The sequence below is a fragment of the Triturus cristatus genome, chromosome 6 (genome assembly GCF_964204655.1).
Source record: "Triturus cristatus chromosome 6, aTriCri1.1, whole genome shotgun sequence".
Lineage (NCBI taxonomy): Eukaryota > Metazoa > Chordata > Amphibia > Caudata > Salamandridae > Triturus > Triturus cristatus.
Window position 1 is genome coordinate 1,936,812,109 of NC_140589.1, and position 13,552 is coordinate 1,936,825,660.

Consider the following 13,552-nt stretch of genomic DNA (forward strand, 5'->3'; position numbering starts at 1 on the left):
TTGGCCCTCGAGCTCCAGGAAAGGACCATATATGGCACACATCAGACCAGTACAAAGGCTTGACTATCTATTACTGATGAGGTCATGAGGGGTGTCTCCCTTTCGTCTTGGTGCCTGGGAGTGTAGACACGGCGCCTCCAGGAATGCGCTTATCACCCCCAAAGCCAGATGCGACCTTGAGTCTTAGAACAGAGGAGTGAACAGCCTACCTTCAGCTGCTACCAGTAACTCAGATGAGCTGGGGCCTGACAACTGCGCGTGATCAACGCGTGATCACAGCCTGTGCTCGAGCAAATGAAAAGAAGATGGCGTCTGTATGGTTCTCGGCCTATTCTTTTAGCAATACATATACAAGGAGGAAATGAACGAGTTTCCTCCAAGCAAAAGCATATATATCAAACAGAAAGTGTATGTATAGATGCATCATGTGAACATAATATAAGTCCGATACTCCTTATATACGGGAAATCTACCTTTTTATCCCTCAGAAGAACCAAAGTTACAAGTGATTAAGCATCAGTAAAAGCACAAATACACGTTTGGGCCCTAGGGGCGTACCAAACCATATACCAAAAAACTGGCATAAGAACCACGACTGGAATAGGCACTAGGCCTATTGCCTCTAGAATTGCTGGGACCCCAAGGAACCAAAAAACAAATAGTGAACTGGTGGTCGTGAAAAAATGAGGAAATGAATGCAAAGAACAGATGAAATATAGAAACAACTATTCTAAGTGTGGTTGACAGAAATAGAACAATGTACTCTTGATGCGGATTCCCATCAACTGCCAAGGGAGGCCAGTGTCATCACTTGGTAATCCTTCCTTCCTGTCACTACTCCTCTTAGCAAAGAGGCAGGTGTAGTAGGCAAGATCAGAGCAGAGTACAAGTTCCAAGGAGAAATCGACCAAGAGTGGCCATATGTATTCCTGTTGAAGGGTACTATGTGTAGTGAGTGCAGTGCAAGTGAAAAACTTTTAAAAAGGGAGTTGGACAGGGAAAACTATGTTTATTAAATATCTCTGTTCCAATCCTATTAAAAAGATATGTAGCGGCAACTTTTAGCAAATAGGTTGCATCATATAAGGGTCAACTAGTTTCAGCCAGATGGGACTATTTTCCCGGCTTTCTTCAGGACCAATACATAATTGCTACTGCAAGTGAAAAAAAAGAAGAAAAAGTGGCAAGTTGTTCAGTAATACAACCTGGTACCTATCGACCTCACGGCAAGTAGGGTGTATTTCACTCCTGTTGAAAGAGAATAAAATACAGACGGTAGGTAGTGTTCTATTTCAGTATTCCTCAGTACATGCAAAGTTAGAAATAGGTTATCAAAAATGGTAACAACGGGATTGTCATTTATGAGACAGAGCACAACAACTCACCTGACTTGTGTGAGCGTCAGACCTCACCTCACCCGGTAACAACTCAGGTAATTGAGACCCCGCCCTGTAAGTGTGAATCAAATTAGGGCGGATTATTCAACAGACTAAAAATTAGTGTTGAGAATATAAGAAAAGCGGTTAAAGGACAAGTATCCAAGCTCATGTCCAGTAGGAATAAAACATCAGGAGACTGCTGTGTATGCTACTAAAGTGTAGAGATGCAGTTTCTCAAGTAAATAGAGAGAGGCCGAGCACCGGTGAAAGGTGGCGCCCTCGCATCTTATTCAGCAGAACCCAAAGAAAGTTTACAAACAGTTGATACTACGGCATAGTGTAACGATATGCACAAAATTGTCGCAATATTGCGGTCACAGAGACAGTATCAAACGGATCAAGTTGAAGAACTATCTGGTCATAGTATAGCTAGACAATGGGGATTCGTCAAATACTTAGATGTGTCTCTAAAGGTGGAAAACAGACTATTACAACTAGTCGCGATATCTCTCGCGTTCGTTAGTGGAAACCCGTAGGCGTAGCTGTAAGATAGCTAGGAGTGGATAGTTTGGCCGTAATGATTCAGGAATCACACCTCGATTAGGACAAACTCAGAAACAAGCCAAAGATAGACACGCATGAGGACAAACTCACCTCTCCGTCGGTGCCTCGGTCCTTCCTGTGTTTGTGGGAGGTGCCGAGGCAACGTGTGACGGGAGTTTAAGGGCGTGAGTAGGTCATGTGACACTCCACGCTGAGCACTGCAATTGACTCAGGGGAGTGGCGGTGCAGGACTACAGGATGACATCACTATATCCGGAAGTGGTAGTTCGTTTAGAAAAATGTGAATCTGTCGGTGAATAAACGGAGGGCTGGTCATTTGAGGGACAGACATTGTGTATGCAGCGCTTAGTGGATGTAACGCTGAGTATTCCTGAGGCCAAAACAAGAATCTCCAAGCTATCTGTATTGTATACACATGATAGAGAGTTTAGTCAGTGGATGTAATGAACAACTAAATATGGCTATCAAGGCATAGGTTTCAGAATATGACCTTTTATAGCAGAGTCCATGGAATGGAGTCATTCAGGCCTTTTGTATCACTTTGGAGTTTAAAAACCCAACGTTGCTCTTTAGTGAACAAAAATTTGGCCTTATCACTCTGGTGGGACGGTATGAATGGTTTCTCCAAGACAGTCCAAGAGAAATCATCTGCCTGGTGGTTCAGATCCAAGAAGTGTCTGGTGAGTCTCGTATTGTCCTTCTTGCATCTGAAGGTGCTTTTGTGTTCTAGCATCCTAGTTTTAACCTTACGCGTCGTCATACCAACATATTGCAGATGGCATGGACATTGTATCAGATAGATAAGGTTATCACTATTGCAGTTAGTGTAGTTCTTCTGTATCCAAGACCTGGTTAAACCAAGAGCTAGAGTTTTGGTATGTTTGGTTTGTGGGCATACTGTACAATTTCCGCACGGGAAATGACCCTGGACAGGTGGGAGGTTCCAAAGGGTGCCTACTCTCCTAGGTTCTTGTTCCCTAGTGCGTGTATGTACTAGTCTATCCCTCAGGTTGGATCCCCGTTTGAAGGCAAAGAGTGGAAGTGGAATCTTCGTTTTCGTGGTGTTCAAAAAGCGCCAGTTTCTCCGAATGCACTTCTGAATACCATTGGACAGAGTACTGAAGGTGTTCACAAAGGTGAGGCGACCTGATGGTGGTTTTTCTATCTTGTTCTCTAGCAAAGCCTCTCGGTGGTTGTTGAGAGCCCGTTTGCGGGCATTCTTAACCAGCCTCTTAGGATAGAGTCTAGCTGAAAGTTGATCCGTGAGGGCATTGGCATGAAGATTGTAGAGATCAATCGATGAACAATTACGTCGCAAGCGTAAAAATTGTCCATATGGCAGATTGTCGCGCAATGCCTTTGGATGCTGACTATCGTAGCGAAGCAGCGAATTGCGAGCCATGGGTTTACGATAAAGCTCGCTGCCCAATCCAGTGCATGTTGAAAAAATGGACAGATCGAGAAAGGCTATCGTAGAAGGATGCATCTCTAGAGTGAACTTCAAAAATGCATTCTGTGTGTTGAGCCACTCTTGAAATTGTTTGACCGATTCTTGATTACCCCGCCAAATCACGAGGATATCATCGATATACCTCTTCCAGAGTCTGATAGACTCATGGAAGGGGTTTGCTTCGTTGAGGACGTGGTTCTGCTCAAATTTATGCATGTATAGATTCGCTAGAGATGGTGCAAAAATACTCCCCATGCTCGTACCTGACACTTGTAAGAAGATCTTGTCCTCAAATTTGAAGAAATTCTCCTTCATAGCCAGACGCGCTAGGTCCATGATGAAGTTGACCGGAGTGATAGAGTTGAGTTCTGTTTCTCTAAAGATTGAGGCAATTGTATCCAAAGTTTCATCTTGTGGAATCGAGGTGTAGAGTGATTCTACATCAAATGAAACAAGTAGATCTAGACTGGGATTGAAATCTACAGTGGGAAGCAGACGTAGGACGTCTTTGGTGTCCTGGAGGTAAGTTGGCATCAAACGTACCAGTGGTCTCAGGAAGAAATCTACAAATGTAGACAGGGGTTCAAGCAGGGAGCCAATGCCGGAAATGATGGGTCTTCCGGGAGGTGGTCGCTGCAACTTGTGGATCTTTGGAAGTATATAAAAGTATGGCATGACCGGATGAGCGGTCTGCAGAAATTCCTTTTCATGGGATGTAATCCATCCTTCATTGAAGCCTTCCTCTACCTTGTTAGTTATGATCTTACTGATTCTTTCCGTTGGATCTTCCTTCAGTAATCGGTAGAACCTCTTATCATCAAGTTGTCTCAAGCACTCAGTACGATAAACTGATGTATCTAAAATCACTATGGCACCGCCTTTATCAGCTGGTTTTATAGTGATTTCTCTGTCCTCTGTAAGTGCATGGAGTGCCAGCTGTTCATTTCTGGGTAGGTTGCTATAGCACCCTCTGTTATTTTGACAAAGGGTATTGATTTCTTCGAGAACTGCTCTTTCAAAAGCAAGGACCTGAGGTGGAATGGCATGTGTCGGTGGATTAAAAGTTGAGCGTTTTTTCAGGCCTGTGTTGATGTTGTCTGTGGAGGGCTCAATTGTTTCTTTATTTTTGAAGAAATGATGAAGGCGAACCTTCCGGAAAAATTTAGCTAGTTCGCATTGAACCTGGAAGTTGTCGCCTGTTGACGTTGTCACGAAACCGAGCCCTTTATTCAGAACTGTAATTTCAGCCTGTGTGAGAATCTTGGTACTCAAGTTCTCAATCAAGTCTCCTGTGGGTTCTGTTCGGGTGTTGAAAGGTTCTGTTTGGCCCTGCTCCGGGTGTTCATTTGAGGGGCAGTTGGGGTCTTTTGGTCGTTCCAGTGAACTTGAGCTTGTCGGTTTCTCCTCCTGCCTCTTGATCTGCCTGGGCCTACCCCTAAAAAAGACTGGTTGTTGAAGTCTTGGGGGTACATCTGATAGGGCGCATTGGGTGCTTGAAACTGCTGTGGGGGTTCATCATGGACCTAGCGCGTCTGGCTATGAAGGAGAATTTCTTCAAATTTGAGGACAAGATCTTCTTACAAGTGTCAGGTACGAGCATGGGGAGTATTTTTGCACCATCTCTAGCGAATCTATACATGCATAAATTTGAGCAGAACCACGTCCTCAACGAAGCAAACCCCTTCCATGAGTCTATCAGACTCTGGAAGAGGTATATCGATGATATCCTCGTGATTTGGCGGGGTAATCAAGAATCGGTCAAACAATTTCAAGAGTGGCTCAACACACAGAATGCATTTTTGAAGTTCACTCTAGAGATGCATCCTTCTACGATAGCCTTTCTCGATCTGTCCATTTTTTCAACATGCACTGGATTGGGCAGCGAGCTTTATCGTAAACCCATGGCTCGCAATTCGCTGCTTCGCTACGATAGTCAGCATCCAAAGGCATTGCGCGACAATCTGCCATATGGACAATTTTTACGCTTGCGACGTAATTGTTCATCGATTGATCTCTACAATCTTCATGCCAATGCCCTCACGGATCAACTTTCAGCTAGACTCTATCCTAAGAGGCTGGTTAAGAATGCCCGCAAACGGGCTCTCAACAACCACCGAGAGGCTTTGCTAGAGAACAAGATAGAAAAACCACCATCAGGTCGCCTCACCTTTGTGAACACCTTCAGTACTCTGTCCAATGGTATTCAGAAGTGCATTCGGAGAAACTGGCGCTTTTTGAACACCACGAAAACGAAGATTCCACTTCCACTCTTTGCCTTCAAACGGGGATCCAACCTGAGGGATAGACTAGTACATACACGCACTAGGGAACAAGAACCTAGGAGAGTAGGCACCCTTTGGAACCTCCCACCTGTCCAGGGTCATTTCCCGTGCGGAAATTGTACAGTATGCCCACAAACCAAACATACCAAAACTCTAGATCTTGGTTTAACCAGGTCTTGGATACAGAAGAACTACACTAACTGCAATAGTGATAACCTTATCTATCTGATACAATGTCCATGCCATCTGCAATATGTTGGTATGACGACGCGTAAGGTTAAAACTAGGATGCTAGAACACAAAAGCACCTTCAGATGCAAGAAGGACAATACGAGACTCACCAGACACTTCTTGGATCTGAACCACCAGGCAGATGATTTCTCTTGGACTGTCTTGGAGAAACCATTCATACAGTCCCACCAGAGTGATAAGGCCAAATTTTTGTTCACTAAAGAGCAACGTTGGGTTTTTAAACTCCAAAGTGATACAAAAGGCCTGAATGACTCCATTCCATGGACTCTGCTATAAAAGGTCATATTCTGAAACCTATGCCTTGATAGCCATATTTAGTTGTTCATTACATCCACTGACTAAACTCTCTATCATGTGTATACAATACAGATAGCTTGGCGATTCTTGTTTTGGCCTCAGGAATACTCAGCGTTACATCCACTAAGCGCTGCATACACAATGTCTGTCCCTCAAATGACCAGCCCTCCGTTTATTCACCGACAGATTCACATTTTTCTAAACGAACTACCACTTCCGGATATAGTGATGTCATCCTGTAGTCCTGCACCGCCACTCCCCTGAGTCAATTGCAGTGCTCAGCGTGGAGTGTCACATGACCTACTCACGCCCTTAAACTCCCGTCACACGTTGCCTCGGCACCTCCCACAAACACAGGAAGGACCGAGGCACCGACGGAGAGGTGAGTTTGTCCTCATGCGTGTCTATCTTTGGCTTGTTTCTGAGTTTGTCCTAATCGAGGTGTGATTCCTGAATCATTACGGCCAAACTATCCACTCCTAGCTATCTTACAGCTACGCCTACGGGTTTCCACTAACGAACGCGAGAGATATCGCGACTAGTTGTAATAGTCTGTTTTCCACCTTTAGAGACACATCTAAGTATTTGACGAATCCCCATTGTCTAGCTATACTATGACCAGATAGTTCTTCAACTTGATCCGTTTGATACTGTCTCTGTGACCGCAATATTGCGACAATTTTGTGCATATCGTTACACTATGCCGTAGTATCAACTGTTTGTAAACTTTCTTTGGGTTCTGCTGAATAAGATGCGAGGGCGCCACCTTTCACCGGTGCTCGGCCTCTCTCTATTTACTTGAGAAACTGCATCTCTACACTTTAGTAGCATACACAGCAGTCTCCTGATGTTTTATTCCTACTGGACATGAGCTTGGATACTTGTCCTTTAACCGCTTTTCTTATATTCTCAACACTAATTTTTAGTCTGTTGAATAATCCGCCCTAATTTGATTCACACTTACAGGGCGGGGTCTCAATTACCTGAGTTGTTACCGGGTGAGGTGAGGTCTGACGCTCACACAAGTCAGGTGAGTTGTTGTGCTCTGTCTCATAAATGACAATCCGGTTGTTACCATTTTTGATAACCTATTTCTAACTTTGCATGTACTGAGGAATACTGAAATAGAACACTACCTACCGTCTGTATTTTATTCTCTTTCAACAGGAGTGAAATACACCCTACTTGCCGTGAGGTCGATAGGTACCAGGTTGTATTACTGAACAACTTGCCACTTTTTCTTCTTTTTTTTCACTTGCAGTAGCAATTATGTATTGGTCCTGAAGAAAGCCGGGAAAATAGTCCCATCTGGCTGAAACTAGTTGACCCTTATATGATGCAACCTATTTGCTAAAAGTTGCCGCTACATATCTTTTTAATAGAATTGGAACAGAGATATTTAATAAACATAGTTTTCCCTGTCCAACTCCCTTTTTAAAAGTTTTTCACTTGCACTGCACTCACTACACATAGTACCCTTCAACAGGAATACATATGGCCACTCTTGGTCGATTTCTCCTTGGAACTTGTACTCTGCTCTGATCTTGCCTACTACACCTGCCTCTTGGCTAAGAGGAGTAGTGACAGGAAGGAAGGATTACCAAGTGATGACACTGGCCTCCCTTGGCAGTTGATGGGAATCCGCATCAAGAGTACATTGTTCTATTTCTGTCAACCACACTTAGAATAGTTGTTTCTATATTTCATCTGTTCTTTGCATTCATTTCCTCATTTTTTCACGACCACCAGTTCACTATTTGTTTTTTGTATGTAAGGATAGGGGACTTGAACTGTTGTTTTGGTTATTAAACTTTTCCCTTAGACCCTTTCTTCCCCTTTGGGGATTCATCTTGAAGACCCCAAGGAACCACGCAAGATAGTGACACAGGGGACCCACGGGAACTGTATGCAGTGTGGAAACACAACCGCGTGTTCCTATTATCTTCTATGGGGAAAGTTTCCACACTGCAAACAGTTCCCTTGGGTCCCCTGTATCACTACCTTGGGTGGTTACTTGGGGTCCCAGCGATTCTAGAGGCAATAGGCCTAGTGCCTATTACAGTCGTGGTTCTTATACTACTTTTTTAGTATATCGTTTGGTACGCCCCTAGGGCTTAAACATGTATTTGTGCTTTTACTGATGCTTGATCACTTGTAACTTTAGTACTTCGAACTCCAGTCTCATAAAGAGACTAGAGGGGTGTGTTTAACCTTAAATACATATATTTTGAATATATACCGGGTGTGGTTGTCTTTTCATTTGATCATTCAAGAGATTATAGACTGGTAAAACAAGCTGCTTTACAAGACTTAGCCTGAAGGCTGCTCTCCATAGCTCCCACTAGGATAGCTTTCACATAAGGTTGTCTTTAACCATTCACCATAAGGAGTTGTTTGGACTGATACAAGGTGCCCACTAGAACTAGTGGACAGCATATATCAGGCCACCTTCTCACATTGGTGTGCAGCGTGTGGGATTCCAGCTTGCTATTGTTTTACCAGATAATCTCAATTGAATTGATCAACTGAAAACCACTAAAGGTACCTGAGGTACATACAATATCAAGTTTAGCTACAGTAAGTTCTACTGAACTTAGAGTTGTGAGTTAAGGGATAGCACACCCTTTCTACAACTCAAGAGAGTTTAGTAGACCACACTAGTGTAGGTAGTGCAATACACCACACCACATTAGTAATGTCTAACCAGCCAGGAACCACTGAGTCCCTACCTGGAACCAGTGAGCTCCTTCCCTATAAGTATGAGGATCTCACCATTGTTCAGCTTAGGTCCCTGTGTACACTTAGGAAGCTGAAGACAGGCAAAAGCCCATCCACCCAGCATCTCATAAAGATACTGAAACTGGATGATATCACAAGTCCTAGTGGGCATGTAGATGGAGACAGTGTGGGTGGAGCAGCACCTGAGGGTGGGTCCAGGGATGGAAACTCCCCTGACCCTAACTCTAATGCTGACCAGACTGGTGACAATCACCAGACTCTGGTAGACACAGACCATCAGGATGAGGATGAGGACAATAATGCTCCTTCCTTCATTCCTCCTGGTAGGCCTGAACACAGGGCTGGAAGGGATAGATCTCTGTCAAGGGGATCTATTCAGTCTAACTCCTCTATTGGAACCTCTGTTTCTTCTCACAGAGGGAGGTAAACCTCCCAGAAGAGAGAGACTGCTGAAGTATGAGCAAGACAAGTTCAACCTCAGAAAGCAGCAGATGACCTTAGATAGGTAAGCCCTGGAGCTCTACAGAGCTAGTAAAAAGGAGGGACTAGAGTCCCTTGGTGGCAGCAATTTCCCTAGAGATAGGGAGAGGTCTTATGACCATAGAAACCTAAGTAAGATTGTCCTTCCCTACCAGAGTGGGGATGACATCCACAAATGGATAACTGCCTTGGAGAGGGCCTGTAAAGTACAGAAGGTCCCTCAAGGTCAGTGGGCAGCAATCATATGGCTCTCCTTTGCAGACAAAGGTAGAGACAAGCTCCTCACTGTAAGGGAAGAGGATGCTGATGATTAAAAAGTCTTGAAAAGTGCTCTGATAGATGGGTTTGGCCTAACCACTGAACAATACAGGTTAAAGTTCAGAGACACCCAAAAAGTACAAAATCAAGACTGGGTTGACTTTGTTGACTGTGCTGCTAAGGCTCTGGAAGGTTGGTTACTGGGCAGTAAAGTGTGTGACTTCATAGGATTGTACAATCTGATAATGAGGGAGCCGATTCTTAATAACTGACAAAATCAGCTGTTGCACCAGTACCTGGTAGACTCTGATCTGACCTCTCCCCAAGAATTGGGAAAGAAGGCAGACAAATGGGTCAGAACAAGGGTGAGGCAGAAAGTACAGAACCAAGGTGGTGACCCTAAGAAGCAAGATTCTAAAAACTCTGATAAGGGTGGGGACAAGGGTAAATACCAGAAGTCTTCACAAGGGCCCCACAAATCTTCTTCAGGGGGGGATTCCCAGTCAGGAAAGGGAAAAGGCCAAAAGAAGCCCTGATGCAAAATCTGTAAGCAGAAAACTCACTGGACTAGGGACTGAACCAAGGCTAAAGAAAATACTCCAACCACCACCAATGGCCCTAAGATACCTGTTCCCCCTAGTACAGTTACAATTGGTGGTGGAAATACACAGAATAAGGGTGTTGTAGGGTTGACCCTGGGTTTTGAGGTGGACTCTGGCCTAGTCAGAGTACCAACTCAGGCTGTGCTTGTCAGTGATGGTGGCATGGATATGTCCCCCTTTGTGAGCCCCAGTAACCTGGGCAAATATAGACAGCAGCCGTTAATTAATGGAGTAGAAGCTTGGGCATTCAGGGACACAGGAGCAAGTGTCACAATGGTGACAAAAGATCTTGTGGATCCTGGGAAGATTATACTTGGTGAAATTTACCAAGTGACCAATGCTAGCAAAGTCAGAACAGACCATTCTCTGGCAATTGTTAACTTCTCCTGGGGAGGGGTTACTGGCCGTAAGAAGGTTGTGGTAAGTGCGGACCTACCAGTGCAGTGCTTGCTTGACAAACATCTGGAAACTTCAGCTTGGGCTGAAGGGGAGCTCAGGACACATGCAGAAATGTTAGGGATCCCTGCACATGTCTTTGCTGTGACTAGGTCACAGGCAAAAATGTCAAAAGCTGGACAGGCCCTGGATTCTGGAATAATGGACCAGGTGCCTCACAAGAGGAGGAGCAGTAGGGTTGAGGCAGAGCCTTCCCACCTGTCTCATGAAATTGATCAGCCTCCTCAGGGAGATGATCTTGAGCCTGAAGAAGGAACTGTCCCAGAGGAGCTTGGGAATCCCTGGTAGAAAAGTTCAATAGACACCACACCAATTATGGTAAATATAAACAGCAGCCCATATGTTAGAACATGTACAATATCAAGTTAAACTGAGACAGTATTAAAATGATTAAAAAAGAATTTTATTTTTATTTTGTATAAAATGACAGAAAAAATGTTTTAGTTTTTGTTGGCTCAAAAACAGATATCGTCTCACAGTTACAATTGCAGTATACAGTTCTATAAAGTTAAAAACAATTTTTATGTACAAGACATGCCAATAGAGAGTATAAAAATCTCAATAAAAACAATTTCATCTAATTACTATTCTAAACCCATACACTTAACAGAGAGACAAAGACAGACAGTTAATTTTGTCATTATTGTAACACATCCGTTTTTTGAAATTTCAAGATACTATTCTTGGGAACCATCAGATCATAATATGTCTCAAAGAAAAGCTATTCATGCGGATCTTAAAATGGCACAGTTCTAGTCAAAATAGGCTTCTTTGGGGTATTGTGCGCTTTGTAGCGCCTCAGGTACGCTTCGTACCGCTGTCTGGGCGCGTCGTGCCGTTTCTCACGCTTCTCGCGTGAGTACGCGTATGCCGGACGTGAACCGTACGGACCGTACCCTCGTTGGTACGCGTCGTACACGTTCGGGACGCCTCTTGCCAATCCTCACGCTTCCCGCGTGAGCGCCGGCAATGGTTTGGATGCTGTACGGACCGTACAGAGGCAGGGACGCGCCGTACATGGACGGCAGAGCAGGTACGGCTCGTACAAAGGCAAGTACGGGTCGTACCAAGGCGCACAGATCACAGTACCTTGGTTCTTCGAGGGAAAGGTTCGCTGCGGCCTCAGGAGTCCACAAGGAGGTTTCCCACGTCGCGTTGTCGTCCCTTGCAGTCAGAGGGCGGCGGTGCTTCGTGGGGCACTCGAGGACAGTCCCCCGTGCACAACGAGGTTGGCAGAAGGAGGGGCAGCTCGGGGGTGATTTCTAGCGCGTCGCAGCACTGTCGGCTTCGTCCAGGTGACGAACAGGTGCTTGGGGTCCTTACAGTGATCTCAGCGGCGCAGGGTCGCAGAGGCTTGGTGCTTGGACGTCCAGGGTCTCTTCCTTGCGTTGCGAGCTACGGCTCGGGGGGCAGTTGCTTGCGGTGCTTGGGCCAGGCAGGCAGGCCTTTGCGGTGCTTACGGTAGCCCCGGTGGCAGACGTTGCGGTGCTCGGAGAGAGAGAGGAGCACACAGGTTCACTGGGGGTCAGCGTTACAGGGTCACCTCCAGCAGCTTCTCTTCTTCTTAGGGAAAGGTAGCGCCCACTGTTCCTGGGGCGCAGTTCAGGGGGCAAGTTCACCAGCAAGCCCTTGGAGATTGTTCAGCACAAGTTGAATTTCAAAGTCTTTTCTCAGTCTTTTCCTCCTCTCCTTCAGCAGCAAGGCACCCACCACAGGCCAGTCTCACAGGTCAGAGACAGTAGTCCTCCATGCAGCTTTCCCAGGTCCTTCTCTTCGGGCAGAGTTTCTTCTTGGCGCAAACAGGATCTGATTTCTTAGGAGCAGGGCTCCTTCTTTTATAGCACCATTCTTTTGTTCTTTGTCGCCAGGGGTCCTGGGCCTGGCTCAGTCCAGTTCTGGAGCACTTTGTTGTGGTGACTCTGCTCTTTCCTTTCAGCAGCAGGGCAGAGACATCAGCTGCTCCACAGGGGGCGGAGCCAGCATTGTGGTGGCAGAGCACAGGTCTATTCAGAGTCAAAGGTGTACTCCTCCCACCCATCCTGGTGTAATCTCTCTACCCACCACCTGGCAGCCAGCCTGTCTCCTGGAATTCCCCAGCCCTGCTCCTTTACTGTTGCTAGGCAGAACACACACACACACAGCAGAGGCGGACTGAAATGGCCAGGTCAGTAAATACTAACTTTCTAAAAGTAGTATTTACAAACACAGGATATTAAAATAAACTTTACTAAAAGAAGTATTTTATTATTCTGAGTTCAGGCATACTAAACTTGACTTTCTACCATGCTCTCTGAGTCCACTGGGATTACAGCGTGTAGTAATTCCAGCAGCCCATTCTGGCCTATGGAGAGCAGGTAGCCTTCCATAGTGAAAAACGAAAATGGCTGTAATTCACTATTAGGACATGCCACACACATCAGGGCATGTCCTACCTTATACCTACAATGCACCCTGCCCTTGGGCCTACCAGAGGGTTGACTAATATGTAGTTAAGTGAAGGTTTAGGGACTGGCAAGTGGGTGCACTTGTGCAGTCAGCGCGACAGTACCAGACCGTGCGCATGTTCTGCAGTGGCAGACCCTAGACACATTTTACTAGGCCGCTTCTGTGGGTGGCACAACCAGTGCTGCAAGCCCACCAGCAGCATTTGTATTTGCAAGCCCTGGACTGGGCTGGACTGTACCCATGAGGCACAGGGTCAAGACTGATTTGCATATGGCCATGTCTAAACTGGGGTGGTGTAGTGGGCAAAAGAACGATGGATTTAACCCAGATCTCTTGACTGGGGGAGAA

The 13,552-nt window shown here is 45.5% G+C and overlaps 1 protein-coding gene and 1 long non-coding RNA gene across 4 annotated transcripts in view; one reads left to right on the top strand and one right to left on the bottom strand.

Annotated features, from left to right (window-relative positions):
• LOC146822534 (N-acetylneuraminylgalactosylglucosyl-glucoside beta-1,4-N- acetylgalactosaminyltransferase 2-like) overlaps positions 1 to 13,552 on the top strand; it is an 865,225-nt gene that overhangs the window by 649,363 nt on the left and 202,310 nt on the right. The window lies entirely within an intron of this gene.
• LOC146822535 (uncharacterized) overlaps positions 1 to 13,552 on the bottom strand; it is a 41,417-nt gene that overhangs the window by 9,959 nt on the left and 17,906 nt on the right. The window lies entirely within an intron of this gene.